The sequence below is a fragment of the Coptis chinensis genome, chromosome 5, assembly GCF_015680905.1.
Source record: "Coptis chinensis isolate HL-2020 chromosome 5, ASM1568090v1, whole genome shotgun sequence".
Classification (NCBI taxonomy): Eukaryota; Viridiplantae; Streptophyta; class Magnoliopsida; order Ranunculales; family Ranunculaceae; genus Coptis; species Coptis chinensis.
This window is the reverse complement of record NC_141460.1, coordinates 97027861-97040606: the sequence shown is the minus strand read 5'-3', so window position 1 is coordinate 97040606 and position 12746 is coordinate 97027861. Positions and strand designations below refer to the sequence as shown.

At 36.2% G+C, this 12746-nt stretch overlaps 1 long non-coding RNA gene and 1 pseudogene across 2 annotated transcripts in view; both read right to left on the bottom strand.

Annotated features, from left to right (window-relative positions):
- LOC147500626 (O-fucosyltransferase 1-like) overlaps positions 1-12746 on the bottom strand; it is a 120559-nt pseudogene that overhangs the window by 36423 nt on the left and 71390 nt on the right. The window contains exon 9 of the transcript XR_015196433.1: positions 9622-9751. The product of XR_015196433.1 is annotated as an O-fucosyltransferase 1-like (transcript). The remainder of the gene's footprint in view (positions 1-9621; positions 9752-12746) is intronic.
- Positions 7744-8965, bottom strand: LOC147500631 (uncharacterized). Its single transcript, XR_015196455.1, has 2 exons — positions 8877-8965; positions 7744-8755 (listed from the first exon to the last, which is right to left on the bottom strand). It is a non-coding gene; the product is annotated as an uncharacterized LOC147500631 (long non-coding RNA).

Genomic DNA, 12746 nt, shown 5'->3' with positions numbered 1-12746 from the left:
AAGACTTGCCTTCTGGGAGATTGTTTTCGTCTAGTATTGATGGGTCGATTTCCGAGTGGGATTTGTTTGATATAAAGCAAAAGGTATTCAATTTTAAAATTTGTGTTTGATACTTGTACCGATGGCGTAAATGTGTAATGTCATACTTTTTGTTTTGGCAGGTTGTACTAGATTCAATTGGAGTATCAATCTGGCAGATGGCTGTTGAACCTATCCAGGAATCATTAGTGTCTGAATACCAACATGCAGTCAATGGGTATGCTATTAATGAAGCTACATCTCGTGATGATGACAATGACTCCATTGAACTTCATATGAAACCTCTACTTGAACCTCCACGTGTAGCGCTTGGATGTGATGATGGTTCTGTAAGATTATATGCCGTTTCTAATTCCGATGGAATAACATATAATAGATCAATGCGTATTGCTAGCGGTGAGAGACCTATCCTTTGTTTTTTTTAATCTATATGTTGTTATATAGTTACTTAGTGGTATTGTCAGTAAAATAAGTGATTGTGTTTACTTGCCAGGTGAGTCGCGAAACACTCCTGTGATGATTGTTTTCGTCTAGTATTGAGTATTGATGGGTCGATTTCCAAGAGCTTAAGCTTGAGAAGGGTTCACTGTACTCCGTCACATTTAGTGCTGCAAGGACGCTGCAATGGTCATGATGCATCATCATCTTGTGGGCTTTGAACAGTGCCAATGGCAAATTTTGTAATTTTCACAGAAAAAGGGTATTTAAGACAATTCACAATTCTTGACTAGTCAACTGACGGCCACTGTTAATTGACTCCTTTTGACTGTCAAGCTGGGGGGGAAATCCTAATTTCAATTATTATGGGAGGGTAATCCTAATTGCAACCAGTGGTGGGGGTATATCAATATAACCCTTAAATTTATTAGTGGACCTGCATGAACAGAGGTGGAACCGTTCAAAAGACATCAAGGATACTGGATAAATGGGCGTCAAATGCACTGCAGAGATGGTGAGAGCTTATCATTGCTTTTTTGGACCAGAAAACAGTCAAAACACGGTCCTAAAAAGTTTTATTTCCCGAAGTAAATAATTCTCTCATAAATCCGAATAATTCTCTCAGTATCGAGGAATTTCTACAATTGCACCAACAATACCACAGCGCAAGTACAGTGTGGATTGTAACGAGAAATTTCTTCGTGGTTGAGGACAATCTTGGTCTACTATATCCACGTCCACTATTCTTACAAACTTCTTCCTGTAATCTATCTCTCGCACAAGATAGTGGTGGTTGGAGATATTAATGACCGGACGGGAGTCTAAACATTTTATCACTAATCCTGGATATCCAGTATCATTCAAAGTATTATACCCGGGATAGATAAACCCGTCATTTCTCACAATCTGGTCACCTGAATTAAGTCGAAACGGGTATCCAACATCAAACGAGACTGAACAATTCTCGGAAGTGACTAGAAGAATTCCATTGAGGCCGATGAGAACTAGGACGAAAGTGAGGAACTGAAGCAATTGAAACATTATGACAACTCCAATCTCACACACACATACTATACTTCTGATCTGTTTACAACTCTTGAGCAGGTCAGTGGAACAACAGGGACAAGATTTTTAATAATAGAGCTCATCTCCATAGACGACTTCATCAAGTCTTCTGCCATTCAATTCCACATAATGTGTGGTCATAATTGTTTTAGGCCCACTTGTATATATATCACAAATTGAAAACAAGTCTTCATCAAGTCTTCTGCCATTCAAATCAAATCCACAAGTCTTCATCAAGTCTTCTGCCATTCAAATCAAATCCACATAATGTGTGGTCATAATTGTTTTAGGTTCACCTGACTTTGCACCTACAGGATGAGACCTAGTTGTATTGAGTCTACAATTCTAAGTTGTATTGAGTCTGCTTTTCTTGAGAGTTACTTTTAATCAAATGTTCTTACACTCAAATGAATCTTGTTTTTCATTCTTCTCTATCATTTGGTTTGTTACATGTATTTATACTACAAAACAGAATCAGTTACTTTAACAGAAAACCTATGTACAGCTGTCACTCTATCATTTGCTAAACTATCATTGTCTTGACTGTTGATTGTCTTCCTCTTCTGCTGTTGACTGAGTCATCGATGTATCATCATTTACATGCCTAATAGCCCCCTTCAAGCTGAAGGGAGATGGTCGAACTGAAAGCTTGGACAATAAAAATTGAAACCTCTGTACTGACAGGCCTTTGGTAAATATATCAGCTAGTTGATCTTTAGTGCAGAGATATTGCACATCCAGTAGCTTGCTTGTGACTAACTCTCTAATGTAGTGATAGTCTATCTCAACATGCTTAGTCCTGGCATGAAATACAGGATTGTTGGCAAGTGAGATAGCACTGATGTTGTCACAGAATACCAATGGACATTTGGGCAGTGGAACATGAAGATCTTTGAGTAGAACACATAACCAATATAGTTCTGCTGCTGTGTGAGCTAGTGCCCTGTATTCTGCTTCAGTAGAAGACCTGGCTACAGTATGTTGTTTCTTTGCTGACCATGATAAAGGATTAGAACCTAAAAAAATACAAAATCCACTAATTGATCTCCTATCCATAGGACACCCAGCCCAATCTGCATCACAATACGCTGTCACAGATAAAGAACCTTTGATGAACCAAATTCCATGAGTTAGACTTCCCTTTAAATATCTCAGTATCCTTTTAGCTGCAGCTAAATGAGGAGCTCTTGGTTTGTGCATAAACTGACATACCATGTTAACTGCGAAGGAAATGTCAGGCCTAGTCCAAGTAAGATATTGTAAGCCACCTACAATGGACCTATAAGCTGTCGGATCATCAAGTAATTCTCCAGTGTGAGCATCCAGTTTGCATGAAGTTGAAATAGGAGTAGAGCAGGGTTTAGCATTGACCATGTTAGCTTTTGCAAGAAGATCAAACGTATACTTCGATTGACACAGAAAAATACCAGTAGAGTTTCTGTGAGCTTCAAGTCCCAAAAAATAATGTATAGCACCTAGATCCTTCATAGCAAATCTGGAACTGAGTTGTTGAATGATCTTTGCACATTGTGTGGTAGAATTCCCGGTGATAAGAATGTCATCGACATACACTAGGACGTAAGTAATAAAAGAGACATCCTTCTTTATGAAAAGAGAGTGATCTGCTTCAGAAGTGACAAACCCAAAGCACAATAAAGCTTGATATAGTTCTTCATACCAGGCTCGAGGTGCCTGTTTTAACCCATAGATGGACTTGAGTAATTTACACACATGTGTAGGTTTCTGTGGATCAATAAAACCCTGTGGCTGTGACATATATACTGTTTCTTTGAGATGGCCATGCAAAAATGCATTTGACACATCAAGTTGCTTGATCTCCCAATTGAAGTTTACTGCAAGAGATAAAATGAGTTTGATTGTTGCAGACTTTGCAACTGGACTGAAAGTCTCATGATAATCTAATCCACTTAATTGATGATACCCCTTTGCCACTAGCCTAGCCTTGTGTTTGTCTAGAGATCCATCGGACTTTTGTTTTCGCCTTGAAGCGACCACTTGTGTTCTACAATATTGAACTCTGAAGAGTATGGCACAAGTTGCCAAGTACCATTTTTAATTAGAGCATTGAATTCACTGGCCATAGCTTGTCTCCAATTCGGATCTTTCACTGCTTGAGTGTAACATGTTGGAGTAGTGGAAATAGAAGCAAGAGATATTTGCAGAGCTTGGGGAATAGGATGATTAGTAGAAATGAGTGACTTAGGTTTGAATATACCATGTTTAGATCTTGTTGTCATAGAATGACTGGACTCTGAAGAAACAATGGGTGAACTTGAGTTTTTGTTTGATAAAGATGATGATTGTTTGTTAGAATTTTCAGAAATAATCTGAGGTGAATCAAGAATGACAGGAAGAATTTCTTCAAAAATACTTGTGTTACAAAATTAGGAAGAAATGAAAGATCAAGAGAAGTGGAGTATGCGGGGAGATATTTTGAAGGGAAATTGAGCCTCATTGAAGACAACATGTCTTGATACATATATTCTTCCTGTAACTTCATCTAGACACTTGTACCCCTTGTGTTGTAGGCTGTATCCTATAAAAATACAAGGTTTGGATCTGAGTTCAAGTTTGTTGGATGTGTATGGTCGAAGCCAAGGGTAACACCTACACCCAAAAGCTTTGAGAGTATGATAATTTGGTACACTATTGTATAACTTTTCCCAAGGAGACACATAATGTAATGAAGTGGAAGGTAATCTGTTTATGAGATAGACTGCTGTGGCAAAAAGTTCAGTCCAATACTTGGAAGGTAAATGAGACTGAGAAGTGAGTGTTCTGGCCATGTCTAGAATATGTCTATGTCTCCTTTCTACAATCCCATTCTGTTCAGGGGTATGAGGGCAAGAGAATTGATGTTTAATTCCACACTTGGATAAAAACGTTTCAAAATGTGTACTGATGAACTCTCCTCCACCATCTGTTCTAATACACTTGATTTTCTGATGTAAACTATTTTCTACCAAAGATTTGAATGATTGAAAAACCATGTCAAATTCAGACTTGTGTGATAAAGGAAAAATCCAACAATACTTTGAAAAATCATCAACAATACTTGCATAAAATCTGAAACCAGTATGAGAATACACAGGTGATGGACCCCAAAGGTCTATATGAAGCAATTGTAAAGGACTTTCAGACTTACATACAGACAAAGAAAATGATAGTTTTGTGCTTTTGCCTAAAGCACAGTCCTCACAAAAGGAACAAACTGAAGACCCTTTGACATCAACATTCTTATTTTGAATGAGTTTATTTAAAACTGCATGAGCTGGATGACCTAATCTCTTATGCCATGTTGCTGCAGAAACCTTTATTGCAGAAAGGGCAGTAGGAATGCATGCAGAAGATGAAGGACTTGATGAACTGGATGTGAGATGGAGAGGATACAGACCATGCTCAGTTGGTCCTTGGAAAAGCATCCTCCCCGTGGCAATGTCCTTTACATAGCAACCAGTAGGAGAGAAAATCAATATACAATGATTGTCAGACACAAACTTGTGTACACTTAAGAGATTATGTGTGATGGATGGCACATGTAAAACATTTTGCATTTTAAATGTATGACTGGAATTGAAAGGTTTTAAGCAAGTGGAACCAGTGTGTTGTATAGACAAACCTTGACCATTGCCCACTAGAATTTTTTCAGAACCTTTGTAGTCGGAGTGAACTGAGAGATTGGATAAGTCTGATGTGAGGTGATTAGTTGCTCCAGTGTCAGCATACCATAGAGAATCCCTTGAATTGTATCCTGAAGATCCAGTATTGTTGTTAAAGTTGCCATTGTTGTTGTTGTTAGAGCTTGTGGAACTATCAGAGGTAAATTCACTCATATTAGCTAGCATTGCTAACTTTGCAGGTGGAATTCTCCCAACAAATGAGTGATTCATAATGATTGTGACAAACCAATAGCAACATGCCCAAATTTTCCACAAATCGATAATCGAGGCCTTGAGTGGGTGTTACTATTGTTGTTGTAGTTTGAACTAGTGCTGCCATAGTTACTGTTGTAATTAGAATTGGAGCTTGAAGCATTGTTGTTGCCTTGATAATTGTTGTATGATCCTCTACCTCTATAATTTCCTCTGTTGTTTCCTCGTAATTATTATAACTCCCTCTTCCTCTGTTGTTATAGTTCCTCTCGCTAGATCGAAGTTCCAAAGATAAAATGCTTGATTTACTTGATCTGAATTCACTTGTCTGTGTCCTTGTTCCATATTCAGTTCCTCACTTAATGCCAGATTATGAAGTTCTTCAACACTCACTGGATCATTCTTTGACCGTACTCTAATTGATGTCTTAAATGCAGCATACTCAGTAGGTAATCCATGTAACATGTGAAAAACCATATCAGCTTCATCAAGTACAGTTCCAGCAGCTGCTAACTTGTCAAATATTTGCTTAAGCTTGTGGAAATACTGAGCCATAGAGCTGCTTCCTTTCTTAATGTCTTGAAGTTCAGTTTTCAATTGAATGACATGAGACCTAGAGATATTAGACAATCTATTCTCTAGTGTAACCCAAAGAGCTCTAGCAGTAGGTAATCCAACAACATAAGGTAGCAGTTCTTGAGACAATGTAGCGTTAAGCCATATTAAACACATTTGATCTTTCTTGACCCATGCCACATATTGAGGATTCATCTGATTTGTCAAGTGACCATTGTTATCAATAAGAAACTGAGAAGGACATAAGTCAGTACCTTCAATTAAACCTTCTAGATCATAAGTTTTGAAGATTGGTTGAAAGAGATGTTTCCATGTGAGATAATTTCGGGGAAGTCAACTTGACTGGTACCATGTTACTTATGTTCTGAAACGAGTAGGATGAATTCTGAGATGGTACCGCCATGGGTAACTGCATACTGAATCCAGGTGGAGCATGAATACCATGAGATGAAGATTGAAATACTCCATTGTTATAATAATTCTGAAAAGGAACTCCTTGATGTTGAACACCAGTGGAACTTTGCTGTGGAACTCCATTAGAATTAAAACCTTGATGAACACCAGTAGAACTTTGCTGTGGAACTCCATTAGAATTAAAACCTTGATATTGACCATTAGTGAAAACTGGCACTTGATACTGAACTCCATTAAAACTTGAAATCATTGGTTGAAAACCAGAAAAACTTCGATCTTGCATTGCTGAATTAACATTGAGCATAGGAACTTGAGTAGAATCATTAGAATTGATGTTTGATGCTGGAATCGGAGCAACAGCACTTAAATTTGTTGTTATTGTTGGATTTTGAGCTACAACACTTGAATCAGAACCAGGTATAACTGTATTCACAGTTGATTGAGTGTTATCAATCACAGTGGGAATTTGATTGATACTCATTGATGGTTGTGTTGTTTGATTGGTTCTTGCCATTTGAAACCCTAGATTTGATTGAAAAAAAAATCAATTGATAATCTTGAATCTGAAGAAATCGACGACTTGATCTTTGGAGGTAATAGATCTAAGTATTGTTTTGATGATTCTATGAAAATAGGTGAATCCTCAAAATTGATTTTGGATCAACACCGAATGGTGAGAAGCTCTGATACCATAATCAAATGTTCTTACACTCAAATGAATCTTGTTTTTCATTCTTCTCTATCATTTGGTTTGTTACATGTATTTATACTACAAAACAGAATCAGTTACTTTAACAGAAAACCTATGTACAGCTGTCACTCTATCATTTGCTAAACTATCATTGTCTTGACTGTTGATTGTCTTCCTCTTCTGCTGTTGACTGAGTCATCGATGTATCATCATTTACATGCCATGCCTAATAACTTTCAGTTTGCCCAGCTTGGGAATAATAAGTCGTTGTTTCCCTCTTATCTAAAAAGAATAATAAGTCGTTCTGTTGTGGATTTTAGGAATTTGTAATGACTTGACTTCACCCTAAATGACCAAGATAAGCAATTTTAATGAGGTTGTCTACCCCGAGAATGTCCTCATAGGGATAGGGATGAGGTCTCCGACCTTTAGATGTTTGGATGTGTGATCCAACGGTCTAGAAATACAACATCATCTCATCTTCTTTCATCATTCTTGTTGTTCTTGATTTTCATACCATTGGATCATACATTCAACAGTTTGCGGACCCTCATCCCTAAGAATATCACTAAGTATATCCTCGGGGTAGCTGGAGCCAATTTTAATTATGGCGATGATTCACAAAGATTCAACCCAATTACAGTTTCACCATTTGCATGTAACCATTGTCAATTGTCAAACACAATGAATCCAAGTTCACAACAGCTCAGTATCACCTTTACAACTAAGTGGCTAACACCTACACAGGATTGTATTCTTTCAACATGAATTTCTTTCAACATGAATCGGTTACAAAAGGGTACAGTACTACAATGTTCCTTCTTTCCTTTTATATTACAGACTGCTGAATGCCAATCCCAGTATATCACCCACCACCTGCCCTTGCACTCGTGCAACATCCAACACTGTCTAATCGCAGAAAAGGTGAAATAGGAAATCCACTCATCCAATTTACAAAACTGTCTCAATATAGAAAAAGAATAACCACCATTCTTTGTATCGAGACAAAGCTTCTTATTTTGCAGTGGAATCAGTCAGAACTGTCAGATTTAATGAACTTGTTTTCTTGCCATCAGTTTCTTCACCGTGCATTTTGCTATTAAGAACTTCTACCACATTCTCTGGTGGCACTTATCCGCTGGATTCTGTGGTGATGTTTAGCAGAAACACTCTGGCCATGAGTTGGTAAAGACAGACTCTGGTCTTACTCGCTTGTGTTTTCTGCATGACACACCTAACAGCTTCTTCAAAACCAGTGGTTCGATGGTTTTCCCTGTCGATGAATATTGGAGCAAGAGGTTGCCTATCAGGTTGAATTATGGTGTGAAAGCCATAGTATAGATGATGCCACATAACATTGTTGGCAAAGTTGCTAGGGCCATCATATGTTGGCATGAAAATGTCTGCTAGGAGGCAAACCATGTAATCAACAGCAGAGCCCAATAAACCCCAGGTGTTCTCAACCAGCTCATCTGAAGGGCCTACTGTGCTGTGATTTTCGAGATGTGGAAATAGGGTTTGGACACGCCATGTTTCAAAAGTTTGCCAGCCACAATGGATATTATTGAATTGTCAAAATTAATGGCACTTAAGATGAACCCACATATTATAATTTATCTTAACATGTTTTACAATTTTGCTATGTCATAGAATCTTAACTTCTGAAAAGACGGACATTAAGGATCTCTCATTATTAACAAAAATAAGTAATGATAGTATTTCAGAAAAAAGGCAGGAACAACAATTATATCAAAATGTACTTAAGTCTTGAACAAAGAGTTTAAAAGCCAAAATGTATATTTCAGTTGGTTGAATTGTCAAAATTTTTGGTCCTTAAGATGACACCCACCTGCATATAATTTAAGTTAAATGTCATCACAAGGTACATTATGGTTCGATAGAATACGAACTTCTGAAAAGAAACACATTAAGGATCTCTCATTATTAACAAAAATAAGTAATGATAGTATTTCAGATAAAAGGCGGGATCAACAATTATCTCAAATATGTACTTAAGTCTTGAACTAGAACTTAAAACGTTTCATTGTCAGTTGCTGATGAAGTGTGCTATCAAGAAACCACCATTTTTGTCCTTCACATATTTTCAAGGAATTTTAGGAATCAAAGGACCCGGTTAAACCAGATAAAAGGTACATTATGGTTCAATAAAGTCTACTAAGAACTATATCGACCGAGAAAAAGTCGACAGAATTGACATCTCCCAAAACTATGTAATGTTATCAATCTCATTTCATGCTAAGACTCCTAAAGAGCACATCTAGTACTTCAAATTGACAGATCCTCGACTAATGCAAAAAACCAAATAAAGCCCCTTTATGTATTTATTTTTCTTTTGTTCCCTCAACGTCATAAAAACTCCAGTATTTTCAGTGGAATTTTAGGAATAGGCAGATAGAATATACCTTTGCATTTCATATCTCAAGAATGGAACTAAATGATAATATAAGAAAAAACTACAGCTGTCAGATAAACAAATTCATTCACCTCTTCAGGAGTTAAAGGGCATTTCCCAATAGCTTGTCTTTCACTGTAAACAAGTGATATCTCAGCAAAGTTTTCCTTCCTGTACTTCCTTAGTATCTTCTGTGCCTGAGGCGTAAAGATATCAAAGCACCTGTAGTTCATAGCTTAAAGACCGTCAGGATGTGAAATGGATATGCATACAGCCATATAGGAAAGGCTCTACACATATATACATGTATATCCCATTACGGACTATGAAATCTTCACATCACTTATTTTGTGTTACTTGCCCCATTACCACGTTCAATATCAAGAACAAGTGTCATCCATGTAAAAATCAATACAACATAGTTTACTTGGTAATATGGACGAATTAATAGGTACACTAGACCACACAATAAACATCTTGACGAGTGAAGCCAACTGGAGATATTTCACCTTATGCGTTTGAGCCAGTACACCAATGATTGTGCACCCCTCCCCATATAAATATACATACAAATATGTATATATGATATATGTGTGTGAGTGTGTGTATATATATCTTTTATTTTAAAACTAGATTATATACATTTTCCCATCAAGAAACATTCTAGTATAGCAATTCTTTGCTCAAAGAAAGGACCATTTTGTTACTCAACAGTTTGGAGTTTTCACGACACAAAATGCAGTATCAAAATAAAATATATTTCACTTAAGTACTTCTGATGCTGTACTTCTGTATGTTTGGGCAGAAATACTTCTGATGTTATCAGTTGGGATTGAGAGTCCACTAGGCTGAAGGCATTTTCTTTTCCCATTTTGGTTAGAAAAGTCGTTCTGTTTTAAATTTTAGGATTTGGTAATGACTTCATAAGTATCACGTTTACAACTAACACCTTCTCAGGGGTTCACTGGCATTGTATTTCTTCCAACATGAATTGGTTATAAAAGGGTACAACGTTCATTTTTACTTTTATATTACGGACTGCTGAATGGCTTCCTGAAGCGTTCACCACCAAAAAGTTCGCCAGCAGTTGCTATGTTTCAATAGAAAACGAACTTCTGAAAACAAACACAAAGGATCTCTCACTACTAAGAAAAATAAGTAATGATGGTAACACATATAAAAAGGCCGGACTAACAAACCGTAGCAAATATGCATGAATCAGGTAGATTTAAAACGTTTTATTGTTTGTTGCTTTTATAAATTAAAAACACTAAATTGAATACTGAAACTAGTTTAGAATGGAAATTTTTTAAGTTTCAAAAGAAAAAAATACAAACCGCTCTCAGCTTGAACTGAAATCAATCTATTGAAAAATAAGAATAAAAAAGGGAAAGCTCCCTTCTATGACAATATAGCTAAATCAATCTATTGAAAAATAAGAATAAAAAAAGGGAAAGCTCCCTTCTATGACAATATAGCTAGTAGACGTATGAATATTTGAGAACGCAAATGCAAGCAACGAGGCTGCGAATAAAATAATAAGAACAGGGTAACACATAATATAAGATTGTTGTAAACTCAAGTTGTTGAATATCTATGGATTAAAGTTGAACTAAAGAGAGAGAAGTTAATCACATACGAGTCTGTGGACATATTCTTGTTGGAGTTATATCTCACATGAGGATGAGGATGAAAGGGAAAAAGGTTGTTTGTGTGAAAAGTCTACCTATAGTCACTCAAATGAGTTTGACCAATTTTGGCAACACAAGTGCCTACTTCATGATTAAAAAAAATAAGGAGTTTTTTTTACAAATCTGCATCATCCAACAAATATTAGTGGACTTTTGAAGTTGAAAGAAAATCAAAGTGACTAAGATACATTTCAGCAGTTAACAAAAAGTGCAGACATTCATGTAACCTAATGCCTGAAAGCTAGCCTACTCATTTTTAATTTTCAATGATTAGCTTAATACTAAAATTTGAAGTTTACTATAAATACAAAGCGACTACATTGTTGATTAGGTTTTGGAAAATCAAATTTTGATTGGAAACTCAATTTTGAGGAGCTGCAATCAAAATTAAGATAATCACAAACTGAAAAGTAAAAATGTGTCAAGGAAAGAAAAGTGACATAAGTAAGGTGGAGAGACTGAGGAGGAATGATGGTAATCTTCCTTCCCATACTTATAAAAAAGGATTCGATTTTCGTGGAAATAAAACATCGTCTCCGAACCACTCTTACATTTTGTGTTTTCATGGGCGATTTTATTTTTGCATTATTATTACCTTAAAAATTATTGTTTTTTGATAGATCGAAAGTTGTTGATTGATTGGAAGGTTGGGTTTTGTTGATAGTAGTTAAAGTTTAGATTTTTGCCAATTTGGAGTAAAAGATTGTCCAATATGTAAATTATCTTGGATGGGGATCGATTTGGTATTTTTTTCCAAAACAAAACTAACATAAATGTCCACTTTTTGCAATGGCAACGAAACACACCGTAGAAATACAAAATGTAAAGAAAATATTCCTTTGAATCATGTTAAAGCCATCGGGCTAAATATCTCAAACACAAAAACCTGCAAAAATTACCTCAAAAACAGGGTTGAGAAGAATAATTTATAAACTAATACTTATTTAAGCAAAAAAAAAATAAAAATAAAAAACAAAAAACAAGTATTTCTAAATTCGCCATTGACATTGAGAGAAATTGCCATCATTAATTAGTTTAATAAAGCCTTGTAGCACCATAGTCTTATGGAGCTTGAAGATCGATCTTCCCATTGGAGGATAACAATCGCAAAAAAGAGCAATAATACATCTTTTACAGTTGCTGAAAAATAGTAAAATGAGACCCATCCCTATCTAAATTTAAAAAGCAGTGGGTCGTAGCAATCCAAATTCGGTGGTAGAGTTACTCTTCTGACAATGAAGAAGAAGATTGTGAACCAAAAGAAAAGGTTACATACGTGGGCAGTTAGAGGAAGGAGCAGATGATGGTCTCCAACCATGAAAAGCAGCAGTATCCCAAAGTTGAACTACACTAATCTGCTTTTGAACATCAAATTAATAATAAATATATAATAAAAAAGTGACAAATTTAATTAGGAAAAGAAAGAAGAAGTGACCTCAGACCGAGTGGAAGAGCTGCTACTAGTTGTAGTAGTGCCCTTCGTGGTGGAGTAAAGAGAGTACAAATCACGAGAACGAGTACAGCAA